This window comes from Pecten maximus, unplaced genomic scaffold, assembly GCF_902652985.1.
Source record: "Pecten maximus unplaced genomic scaffold, xPecMax1.1, whole genome shotgun sequence".
In the NCBI taxonomy this organism is placed as follows: Eukaryota; Metazoa; Mollusca; class Bivalvia; order Pectinida; family Pectinidae; genus Pecten; species Pecten maximus.
In genome coordinates this window covers 51621-64746 of record NW_022979454.1, presented here as the reverse complement: position 1 = coordinate 64746, position 13126 = coordinate 51621, and the positions used below count along the sequence as shown (strand labels likewise).

At 33.3% G+C, this 13126-nt stretch overlaps 1 protein-coding gene across 1 annotated transcript in view; it reads right to left on the bottom strand.

Moving 5' to 3' along the window:
- The window catches only part of LOC117318666 (myosin heavy chain, clone 203-like), a 39913-nt gene extending 33390 nt beyond the window's left edge, over positions 1 to 6523 (bottom strand). Inside the window, exon 1 of the mRNA XM_033873628.1 lies at positions 6458 to 6523. The gene's annotated coding sequence lies outside the window, so the exon portion shown is untranslated. The remainder of the gene's footprint in view (positions 1 to 6457) is intronic.
- Between the last annotated feature and the right edge of the window lie 6603 nt (positions 6524 to 13126).

Sequence of the window (13126 nt, the reverse complement as noted above, 5' to 3'; positions counted from 1 at the left end):
AGGTGCTTCCTGGGTACAGTTTGCTAACATACACTACAGCACCATTAGGGGCAACACCAGTAACAGACTTCACAGTGTGTCTGTTCTTGTATGAACTGTAGGTATGGGACTGAGCAAACATGTCCTGTCCAGGGACATCCTGTGTCACTTCTGTGGCATCAATGACAAGACGACAACAATTAAAATCCCCAAAACTGGAGGGCATGGATGACTTGCACTTGAGGAGAGAAGGAATTTTGTTCTCAATCATGCCCTCAAAGAAAACTTCATGCATAGCAAATATGTGAGTTATCAAAATGTTATGTACAGTTGTCTTGCTGGTGCAGAATCTCTCAGCAATGTCAAGAAGTGGGAGGTTCAGCTTTAATTTCATCAGTGTCATAAACAGCTGGTCTGTCCTAGAAAAAGTGCCAGGAGTCCATCCATCTACATATGTAAGTGGAAACCGCTGAAGAGTTGTGTCGATGACAGCAAACATGTCTGCTTTCAGGGACGTGTACATCAGCATCTAAAAAGCAAAAGGCCCATGAGCACTAACAGTCATCTGACATCAATAGATCATAATGCTTGGCTTAAAAGATAAGGAAAAGGTTATCAAGGTTTGAAACTGCGGAAGCTATATCAGGTTTTAGTGAATAGTAAATGAGGGGTCAAATGTTGAAGTAGAATTCTGCTTAAGGAAGCTTAAATGCAGACCAAAATCTGTTATGGTTCGGTGATTTTGTGTGAAGGACAAGATATATGGTATACAGTTTAAAACCAAATGATGATTGTTCAAGTCATAAAGGTTCTGAGATATTTTTGAAATTGTTTCATGAAATTTCATGCAAAGCGAAAAAGAATTGTTTTTGGTTCATGAAACAATCTTGGAATTTCACACATGACTGATTTCAATAAAAATGTTGGCAAGTAATCCCGGTATAAGAACAAAACACAGTAGTAAATGAAAAATATCTGTATAACCAATCAATATTTGGTGTAAGGCAAGGTAACTTCATAACCTTTCTTTTTTGGTTAGAGCTGTAATTACTTACAGGGTCAAATGATTGCCCAAGAAAAAGAAAAACACTTAGTCAGGACCATCTCTGCATCCTTTCAGGAAATTATAAGAGTTTAATCATACTGATGGAACTTGATATGTTATTACCAATGATCAATGATGAAGCATACCTTTTTTTCATCATGGATGACCTTAGCAACTGAAAAGGGCTGTTTCTTGACTGTGTTAGCTTTTAAGACAGATATTTCTGTTGTCAGATCAGCCACTTGCTTTTCCAGATCCTTCAATGCAATAATTTTAATTCATTATAATCATTTTAGAAATACATTAGCTATGAAACTTTATTTTATATTTTATGAATATTCAAAAAGTATGAAAATTTTATATAAATCAAACATTAATTTGTTACCTTGAACTTAAATACTTAAAAGATAATGCATAAGTAAAAATGAATATTCAGTTCCAACAAAATTTATATAAAATGTACTTGGTTATACCTCAAATATGCAGGGTCTCTTTTTAATGACTTTGAGATGACAAACTTAGGTTTGACTTATTTCCTTACCTTGATTTCTTCTAACATTGATTTTAATGGACGCACATATTCATGGTCCTGGTTGAAAGTCTTTCCAAATGCCTCTAGATCTGTGGAAACTCCATCCTCAACCCTCATACCCTCTGAAGTTTTCTCCTCCTGAGATATTGAACTTTCATGTACAAGTACATTTTCCAGGGGTACGACAGACTTTTTGGATTTCCTGTTTATTGAACCAAACATTAATTTCAGCGGTTCAAATTATAATTAGAATTCAGCATAGGTATTGATATTAAAATGACAAATGTATATTTAATTTCAAGCTACATAACTATATTACTCTCTAATTGTACATGACAGTCTGGTGCTGCTTTTATAAATTTAATTGTATCTCTTACAAGCTGATATCTTTCATTAATGACATAATGTACACTTTCATTAATATCAATAATACTAAAACATTATAACAGTATCAATACACAATGTATATGATTACCTTGAAAGTTCATTTGGATCCTTGAAGTCAAAGTACCGTCCTTGATTCCATGAGAAAAGTGTTGGACCATTTTCCTTCTTTGTATCCTTGAAATGACAGCTGCAGATCCTATCAGCTGATGTTGGCCCCCTGTCTTTTCTCCTATGAACAAATATAATCAATTAATCCTCTTGTCTCTTTTACATCATGTAAAGATATACATGTATCACATAAATATCCAAATTTCTACTTGTAAATAACACAGACTTTAAATTAAATATAGCCTTTATGTGTATTAAAGTTTGTGGTAATACACTAAATTGTTGCTATATACATAGATACAATTGTATTCTGGACTTTTTTATATATGAATTATAATATAAGACTATTAATAGACATGTCCCTGTGCTAATACATCCTTATAAAATTACCTGGAGGACGCAGTAAGATAACTTTTGTGGGTCAGCCAATAAAAGATATCACCAAGAGAGTCAGCGATTTAGTGACAGAAAAACAGATATCGGCTTAGGCCTGTGACAATATACTACAGTACATGTACAATAATCAGCTGATAATACTCTCATCTACCCCCACGGTTGCATGTTGTATTAATCGATTTGGATTTTGGTGTTTTAATTATACGTAGTAAATGTAACTATACCATAAAATCAGTAATATTCTTCTTTAATTTTTTTTTTAATAATGATGTTCCATACACAACATGGACCACATACCGTATTGATGTCATCACATTCACAGTCATGTCAATGACAGGAGATTATAGCGTTAAAATTAATGACGTACCTGCACAATTTTCCCCACTGCTGCAGCAAATCCTTCGGGAAACGAAAGAAACTGCAAGTTTCCCTCAAACTCTGGTGGTTACAGTCAGCCACAAAACAAAGCATAGCCGGTTTCTATAGTCTACCAGCGTACGACTTAACTACACGCTGGTTTGTTTATATCCAGCACGTGCACCGGAAGTGACGCCATTACGAGACTTTCTCGCCCTATTATCATTGGCTAAATCGCTAACACGTGACTTTTGATAAATAGCGATATTAACTGGTTTCCAATGCAAAACCAGTTAATATAAAAAAAACAGTAAATAACACCGGCGCTAAAAATAGATTATGAAAAACCAGTAAATAACACCTCCGCTAAAAATAGATTCTGGAAATACCCTACCGGATGTTACGTAATACCATAGCAACGCATAGGAAATGGCAGCGTATACTGTTGGTTTCGCCGGATTCGAGTCCTAAAAAATGCGGTTTGCGTCTCTTAACGATGAGAACATTAACAAGTTAACGACAGAAAAGGATTCCATAAACACAAGAAGAGCGACAGACTCGGCTGTAAAAAAAATAGGAATATTTAAAAGAAAAGAACGTGGCAGAGGACGTTGAGACTTTGGACTTTGAGTTAAGTACGTTTATCATTTCATCATATATACTTTGATTATATAATAAAACAGTTAATGACTTTTTACTTGGTAAGTATGCTCTGATATTAACCAGAATGTAACCATATTGACCTCGGCTTCGCCTCGTAAAAAGTCCATAACTGTATATTATTGTAACATTCATAGCTTGTAAAAGAGTTAAGAATACCAAAAAAACATTAACAATATTACACACGAACATTATCTTACTCGTAAACAAATTCGCATAAATATTAGCACCACAGGGCGCAAACACGTGTGTCGTGTTTATAAACGAATGTGTGAATAAAATGTAAATAAAGGAATGAGCGAAAGATAAGACAAAATATGTAGTACTTGTGTCATTAGTTATTGTGGTTCGGTGGGGTAATATTTAGCTTTAGTGTCTGGAATTTGTCAGAACGATTGGTGATTTGTCAGTACGTTTATGTTGATCTTTACAGAATTGGTATTTGGGTAATACAAATTTTAAAATAAGTGCATTATGTTATTGCTTGGAGATGTATATACATGTACATGTGTATCTTTAAAAAACAAATCTGAATTTCAGTCCTAAATTATTTTTTTATTATTAATATTTTAATATATTATACATTTACAGCAAGTGATGTAGGTGTATCGTTTTTGTTGGGATACCAAACCCACGTGTGTCGTGTTTACAATCTTATGTGTGATTGAATGTAAATGAAGGAATAAGCAAAAGATCAGACAAATACACAATATATTAGTCAAATTAGTTATTGTGGTTCAATGAGGTAATATTTAGATTTAGTGTCTGTGATTTGTCAGAACGATTTGTGATTTTTCAGTACGTTTATGTTTATCTTTACAGAATTGGTATTTGGGTAATACAAATTTTAAAATAAATACATTATGTTATTCCTTGGATATGTATATATATGTGTAGCTTTAAAAAAACAAATATGAATTTCAGCCTTAATTGTTTTTTTATTATTAATATTTTTTTTTATATATTATTTTAGAGTTATGTCGTTAAATTTCTTAAAATATTTTAAACGCTTTTAACGTTTTTCCTAAACATATGTTTAAGTTAACTCTTTTTTCTTTCAAATGATATATGAACCTTAATATCCAATCATAACATGAATTCATAAGCATATGATTTTTTTTTTTTTTTTTTTCAAAAATGTGGTTGGACCGTTTTGGTCATTTTTTCATCGCGACTTTTGTTAAAATACTGATGTTTGTTTGCAATTTATGTTCAGTTAATATATATTTATTTGATTTTATAAAATCAAATGATGGTGATACGGTTTCTTAAGGGAAGTGAACCTCGTGCAAATGAAGTGAACTGCGAATCAGTTCATGTACAATTTGCACGATGTTCACTTCCCTTCATCAGTCCATGCAAGCAACAAAATTGACAATCAATCCTTATATTTACGTTTATAAATTTAAAACTTCGCCACCAGATTGCAAAATTCGGTCGCAACAGTGTGACGTAAGTGCGTCACTTTGTAACATTGTTATACTTATCGTACATGTGTGCACAGTAGTGGAACAGCAGACAGCCAGCTATTCTCCTCGCAAATGCAACACAAAATATAGTGCCATACACGTTTTGATTATTACGATGTTGATACACATAGATACGATAATTTCAAGGTAAAATATTCATTTATAACAAACATTTATTATATTGTATAATAACAACTTAGCAATACCCGTATCAATACGAATTTAAAGTGCAGTGTTCACAGTATAGTATGTGTGTGATACAATGTGGATTTTAGTCGCTAACGTTAGACCTACTGCGCTACGTAGGTCATGAGCTCGGTGCTATCGAGAGTGTCAGTGTTCTGTCAGATCCTGTTCTCTAAATTTGATACTTGAATTGTATTAACACATAAAGCGGCTATTCCACTTGTGTTCATGTACGTTTATAACAATGTTACACAATTCACAAAGTGAAAGTGCATTCAAGTCTGAGGCGGTACAGAACTCGATCGCCATTGTAAACTCAGTGAATGTATTCACACGCCGACAAGAAAGTGATTCGTCTCTAAGAACAGAAGCACGCGACCCGAAATCTTCAACGAGAAATGAAGTGATCTGACTTTACTATGTTCTTGAGGCGGAGCGAAGTGAAAAATGTAAATATAATCATTTAATAAGATATTTTCCATGTTTTAAGAGGCATGAATTGGCATTATTGGACATTTCGAGGTATTGTATTTGTTCATTGTAAGAGATATCTCTCATCGAGCAGAATTTCATAACGATCATGTCAGGCTGTATAGTCAAGTATCCTGCAGACTATTCCATAAGCAATTGCGAATTCCTCATTTGACGCAACTGACGCGGGTTATTTCACTCTCTTCCATCTTTCAAACTTGTAACTGATATATATACGATTTTTCTATGGCATTCGCAATCTTTTAGTGTCCTTATTTTCTTGCCGATTCCGATTTCAGTGACCCTTTAGCTAATCGTTAGCTCTGGAGCCGTGTACACCATTTTTGTTTCTCTTCGTGAACAAGTTCAGTCGTTCGGGACTCGTTGCGCTTTAAAGGAAATATCTGTTCTTCGGCAGACCAAATTTCTTTAAAATCATGCAATAAATCAGTGCTTGTTACGATTAATATGATTAACTGTATTGTTCGTATAATATCCAGCCTCTAGGACCTCATGAAAAAATAACACTCTACGTTTATATTATGTTGGATTTCCTCTTCCCAATAAAGCTACATACCAGATTTCATCAAAATCGATTCAGTCGTTCAGAATGAGAAGCGATTTTCATATTGACCTCTGTTTCCCGTACAGTACCACACCCACGTCATCACGGAATCACGCATGGACGTACAGACAATGCTGTTCCTATAGAAACTGTTACCTCACCCCTACCACCATCCGAAACCAAGAACCTATCACTACCCCAAATGATTACATTAGAGCTATAACTACATCATCAAATCTAAGTGATGTGCTTGCCCTCATTGATATATATATATATGACAATACAACAAGAATATTACATACCGGTCAGTTGTATCACGTGGGCGTCGATGACAGGATATATTAACGAATCTTACGTTGCTTTGATGAGACAATGTTCTCCGTTATATTAAGACAATGACAACACAGTACTTTATCCCGTGATTATACACACGAATCATTTAATGACCGCTCACTCATGTGATATAGATGTCCTATATATTAACCGCTTTGGGAGATAACCACCATTTCATTGATAGCGGTGTAGTAAGTAAACATATCGAGGCCGAAACATCACAATAAGCGCCTGTAATGCACCTAGCTGTAATGTAAACGAGATTTAAACGCTTATAATCATATATCGATAAGCGTGTATTTCGTGGCGGAAAAAATCTAATAAAGTATAATTTTATACAGCCAAATTACTCTTTGTGATATGCATAATGACTAGCAATCTAGTCTTCATCTTTAATTAATTTTATAAAATATGATATGCTGATAAATATTCATTTAATCCTAGATATTAAAGTTTGACATCATTGTCACATTGTAGGATATAAGTTATGTCAAAACTTTGAATGTAAAATAAACAAAATATGTGCATTACTTATCATACAAATTATTTACTCATATTTAGGTATATTTATGCATGCCGGCAACCTCAATTTAATTGTATTCGGTTTTAAAAACGAACGTTTGGAAAGGGAATAACTCTTTTTATAAGCGGTAGTATATGGAATTATTGTTTAACATAATTAATTCAAAATATGCTTTTACGTTTTAAGTCTCAATAGAGTTATGCATTTTTCGGAACAATGGCTGTCTGTAAAATCTAAGTTTTTCCGTTGATAGAATAAGGAGTGTAAAGTAACTCATCCCCGGCTCTTTTGTACTTTGCAGTAGTGTACCGCTGCTGTATGTAGTTACTGCGTTTTTGTCATACACGTTACGCTTCACGCCATTCTAAAGATATACTTTACTTGTGCTGTCAAATGAAATACTAAAGGCAACTTAACAGGGATTAAGGTTGAGTTGCATTGTTTTTGTACACACAGACACAGTATTGTATTTATATTGTAAAAGTGGAGAATGTAATGTCACCTTAATAGGGTCATATTAATAAGAATTTCACTTTAACCTATTAGTAGCATGTTTGTCTGATTAAAACACACATCACCAATGTACAATCAACAGATTTGACAGTGACCAGTACTACTGTTAAAGCTAAATAATGATTTCTTTATCATCATTTGTATTGCAGACCCAATAACAGCAAATCATCGGTTCATCCTCTGATATGCCTTTGTGAACCAACTTACTGTCTAAATAATTCCCATAATATTGATATGAAGCTGGCTATAAGATAGAAAGAATCTGCTTTACAGTTTTTTCTCACACCTTTTGTCTTCATTGCATTAAATCTGAACCTCACATCAAAGAAGTCACCAGGTACAATGTCCAATGGAAGATCACAAATAACGTGTCTAGACATTCGCATTATCAAAATATCTCAAATTCAAGAAAGTCGAGATAGTTAATATCATTCAGAGTTTTACAAAAACAATCATCAGGAAAGAATTTGAAAGGCGGGTAACAATTAGAAGTACAAGAACAAGATCGGGTATTTCGTAAATATTAAGTAATTCTTATTCAATACATGGACGATACACAATATAATTGAATGCAAAAATACAAAAATATCATTGTTTACCACTATAAAGCTTGACGGAAATTATCGATCCAAATCGAGTGATTGCGTGTTTCCTGATTTAAGAAAAGGATTACAGATACCAACCTAAGCCCGACGAAGATATACGTTACTTGATAAACCGGCTGTGTGCTACCGCTAAATATATATCTTAATTAATAAGGGTAAGGGGAGGTTACTCATAGTTACCTCCTAGAGCTGGCATGCTCATATCGATCACATAGAATAGTAAAGATATGTATAGCAATATGTATCAGAACTCTGGAATTTCAAAACTTGGAATTGAAGAATGAACAAATTTGCCTGAAAGTGTAAACCACGAATTTGAACCAGAACGAACATAAATATGTTTACAGTATTTTAACACATCAAAAATAAGGTATATTTCCCCTGAACTTTATACATTGGTATAACGGATTTGTATAGGAGTAAGTGAACATAGTGAATTATTCTTCATTTCGATAGAAAAATAAATGCAAGATGGAGCTTTATGTCAACTGGGTAATGAAGACAACAGTTCATTGAAAGAAATCTACGCATAATTTTACATACGGGGTAACACACTATTAAAAAGATGTCGTAAAAATACAATACATGTAACAGATTTATTACTGTATGCATACATACAAATTAAACATCAACTTGAATAACAAGCTGTAGAATAGTACACAAAATCAGATGACAAAATTCAGTAAGATGAAACAGAATACTGAATACATCCTACCCGATATTTTAATTATAAAAGGGATAACATGCCTATCATAAAGTACAAAGAAATGATCTCCAACTCAATTGAACATGATAATCCCTTATAATTCTGATGATTTAACATAAGGTCCTTATCATCACTTGCGAGCCTTAGGAAGACGGAATAGCTGGATGATACAGTTTACTCCATTTTTACTAGCTGTACTGTATCTAAGTCTGTATTGAAATGTTCTACTATCTTGCATGTGTTTTGTTCAATCCATTGATACATCAGAGTATCACATACAAGTACAGGGTAAAGTTACCTGATACAATGTCACTTGAACGTTCACGTAAAAATACAGCTTACTTAAAAAGAATGAAATTGCTGAGGTGACGTGTATTTAAGTGGTAATAAATATAATTGAATGTCTGCTATGAACCGAGTAATTATTAGGTGGATTTTTAAATTATTTTTATTGATTATATTATATTATCTATTGTTTCAACTAATTTCAATCCAGGTACCGCATCGATAACGCTTGATGGTAGTGGCACAAAGACAAGATCACATTTTTATGTATTCATATTTAATGAAACCAATGTTTCTACCTTATACTTTGATTGACATGTTTTATGAATTGCCAAAACAAGGTTATGATCTATACCTACGAACTCACTTCCCCTTAAACTCGCTTTAACCATAAAACAGCAGTGTAAAAGAAACCCTTACAAGCCTCGAAATTGGAAATCTAAGAATATATCTCACATCTGTTGAGATTTCCCTATCAAGCCCCCAAAAGTGTAAAAAAAAAGTCAATTATAATTGCTTTCCCCACTGGACTGTATATCAAATCAAGCCACGTCCTGAGTGGACATATCTTACTAATGTATATACAACGACGCATGGCAAATTTTTAGTCTGGGTACATCTGTGGAAATCTCACAGTTGTCTCCATCTGTCTGCTTACCAACAAGTGCCAAATTAAAGAAAAAGTGACATGTCCATATATTTGTCCCATATAAATGCCATTGTGGATCATCTAATTATCAGTTAAGCAATATATAAGCAATATATAATTAGCGTCGGCATTTACTTTTTCTTTAGAATGTACACCTCTGAGAAACCAAACAATTCCAGTATTAAACTTTTTTCTAATAGATTGTTTTTGAAAGAGGGGTTTATGACATAATAAACAATAGGTCAAGGGCCATGTAGTTCTCTTGGCATGGTATTATTATTCTACTGATTGTTGTCAATTTTCTTGCATTTGGTAATTGTTATTTGTTTGTCAGAACCAACATCTCAACTGTAAACTTTTACAGTGCATCTCTTGCGACTTTCTCGGCTAAAATTTCAAACTTTTTGCTCGGTCGGCAACCGTAAATCAACAGTTTTGGTTTGTTTTTGTTTAACGTCCTTTTAACAGCCAGGGCCATTTAAGGATGTGCAAGGTTTTGGAGGTGGAGGAAAGCCGGAGTACCCGGAAAAAAAACCACCGGCCTACAGTCAGTACCTGACAACTGCCCCACTTAGGTTTCGAACAACCCGGAGGTGGAGGGCTAGTGTTAAAGTGTCGGTACACTTTAACCACTCGGCCACCGCGGCCCCATAAAAATCAACAATCAACCGACCATCAATTAATATGTAACAGAATAACCGATTAAATTTTATCATTCATCAAAAATCGATAACTAAGGAAAATCAATAATTGATTAAAACTACTAATCTGTTTTTGAATAATTGCTAAGAAGGTTATTATGATGTATCACCGTATCATACATGATTACCTAGTTTCCAATGACCATTTATGATTATTTTTTCTATATCTGTCGTCGTCCGAATGATGTTAATGTCGTCAATATTTGTCGTTATAAACTATAGTTATAATGGACATTTTAAGTATCTGCATGTTTACATTTGAGGGAATTAAAATTATTCAAAATACGTTCATATTTACTACTTTTATAGAAAATAATCAGATAGTTAGGAACAACAGTCAAAACGACCCCTATTTGAGCTTGCGCACTGCTCCTAGTTGTGGTTGATAAGGGAGAACTAGTAAGGCCATGTATACATGTGTACATGTGTCTAGTTGGAGGTATAGCTTATATGGTGTTGAATGCAGTATATGTATACATGTACAGACACTGGTATACATGTGCTATGTTACTAAAAAATAGACATTAAACATATTTTTTTTAAATAAAAAAAATCCGGTTGATATCTAATATTCTTATTGTTATCAACTCAACAACTTATCAATACCTATTATCTGACATCACAACATAGAACAATGAATGCATAGGTATATAAACAAATCTGTCTACAAGTTGCAAAACCAGCAATTTTCCCGACCGCTGGCTATAGTTCTTCGGGCTATAAATAGTTCCAGAGAGCAACAATTGCTAAAAAAAAAAAAAAATAAAAAATCACATCTCAGTATGTTTATTTTTGCTATGGCCCTTTAAGTCATTTTGAGCATTTTTACCAAACAATAACAAATTTGCATCCTATTGTATCAAAGTATGTTGTAAATAAAAAAACAGTTTCCAATCAACACAAAATTTTGACTTTTAACACTTCCACCGATATATAAAAACATACATGAGCGAAAAAAAAATTCCAACATACTTTGCCATTTAATAGGGCATATAAAGCTTGAATAAATTTTAAAAAGAAATATATAGGTCGGTGATCTTAAAAGTATTGTTAATAGGAGTTATCTTCCCTGATCAATTTTCAGAAAAAAAAAATAACATGAACCTAAAACATTTGAAAATAAACTAAAATATTACATAAACACGTTTGATTTTCCTAAAAGCTGTGCAGCTGATACTTTATATAGGTTTTGTAAATATTCAACGCAATATTTATATATAATGTAATGCTCTAATATATATTAAGCACGGCAAAATTACCTCCCTTTGTATAGTTATTCTCAACTACAATGTTACCTAATATTTTGTATAGCATTCACGGTGTGCATTGTTTTTCCTGATAGTACAGTTACTATTTTAACTGTTCAATTAGATATTGCTATTAATGTAATGAAAATCACAACAAAGTGATTATTTTCTTAAATGGAAGGGATGCATTGTTGACTGATAGAATATAAACTACCTCAGCTGTCAATCTCAACAATTCATTCATCTATAGCCGTATTTATCAGTTAATTGAGAATGAAAAAGTGAATAAGGATTGAGATAATTAAGTATTAAGAAAGACTATGAAATACATATATAAAAACCATATCCTGGTATGTCAATACAAATAACATGTTCAAATGTCCCAAAGTCAATTCTGACATAAAATCTCCAATGAATCGTAGCCTGACAATTACAAAATATGTAATTATTTGTAACTGAAAATCTACACATGACACCATGCATAATCCATACAAACAAGAAAATGTTTATCATAAAATTGTTGCTTTATAATGAGATTTGGTTGCAGACCAAAATGTTTGGAGACAGCTCGAAAAATTTCCTGGTCAGTCCGAGTCAGTCACTTGAAAAAAAACCTATACGGCTGTATTTTTGTGTTGTGTACATAACCCGTAATGAGAAATATGAGTGATTTTTTTTCATGGAATTAAATTCAAAATTTCAGATGATATTGGAATTGTATCCACTGCTTTCCCATGGTGTTTTCCCATTCCTCATAATAGTTGCAGTTATTGTCGATGCAGCAATGTGGGCTATTTTTGAAGTTTAAACTAATAATAAAATAGAATATAACTCTGAATGTTGTATAACAACCTAATAGATTATATTGTCTATGTGTATTATTTATAATGTCTGAAGGTTAATTTTTCTCCGTTCAAGGTAAGGGCCAAATAATCTCAAAATTTTATAATATTAAAACTCTTTCAAAATAGCAGATTGGGATCAAAAATCGAAGAAAACGCTGCTTTTAAAATGTGTGCAACGTTTACAGGTCAACTCAATAAACTGTAAAAAAAAATCTTTCAAATCAGCCTGATGCGATTCTGGCTGGAAAGGACATACAAATAGATGTTGATATTTATCTAAGGGAACGAAGGGAACGAAGGGAAAACGAAGTGAAAATGTAGGTTTGCCAGTAAATTGTCAATCAATAGTGCGGTTTAAGTTTCCTTTTTGGTATATTTAGTCGTCTTCAATTAACGAAATGCGTCTCTGAGTTAGGTATTAGAATGGGTTATTGTCCTATTTTTAGCTCACCTGAACCGAAGGTCCGGTGAGCTTATGCCATGGCGCAGGGCCAGTCCGTTCGTCGTCCCATAATCTTGTTCGGACATCTCCCACTAAAGTTCCGATTTCAACAATCTTGGCCA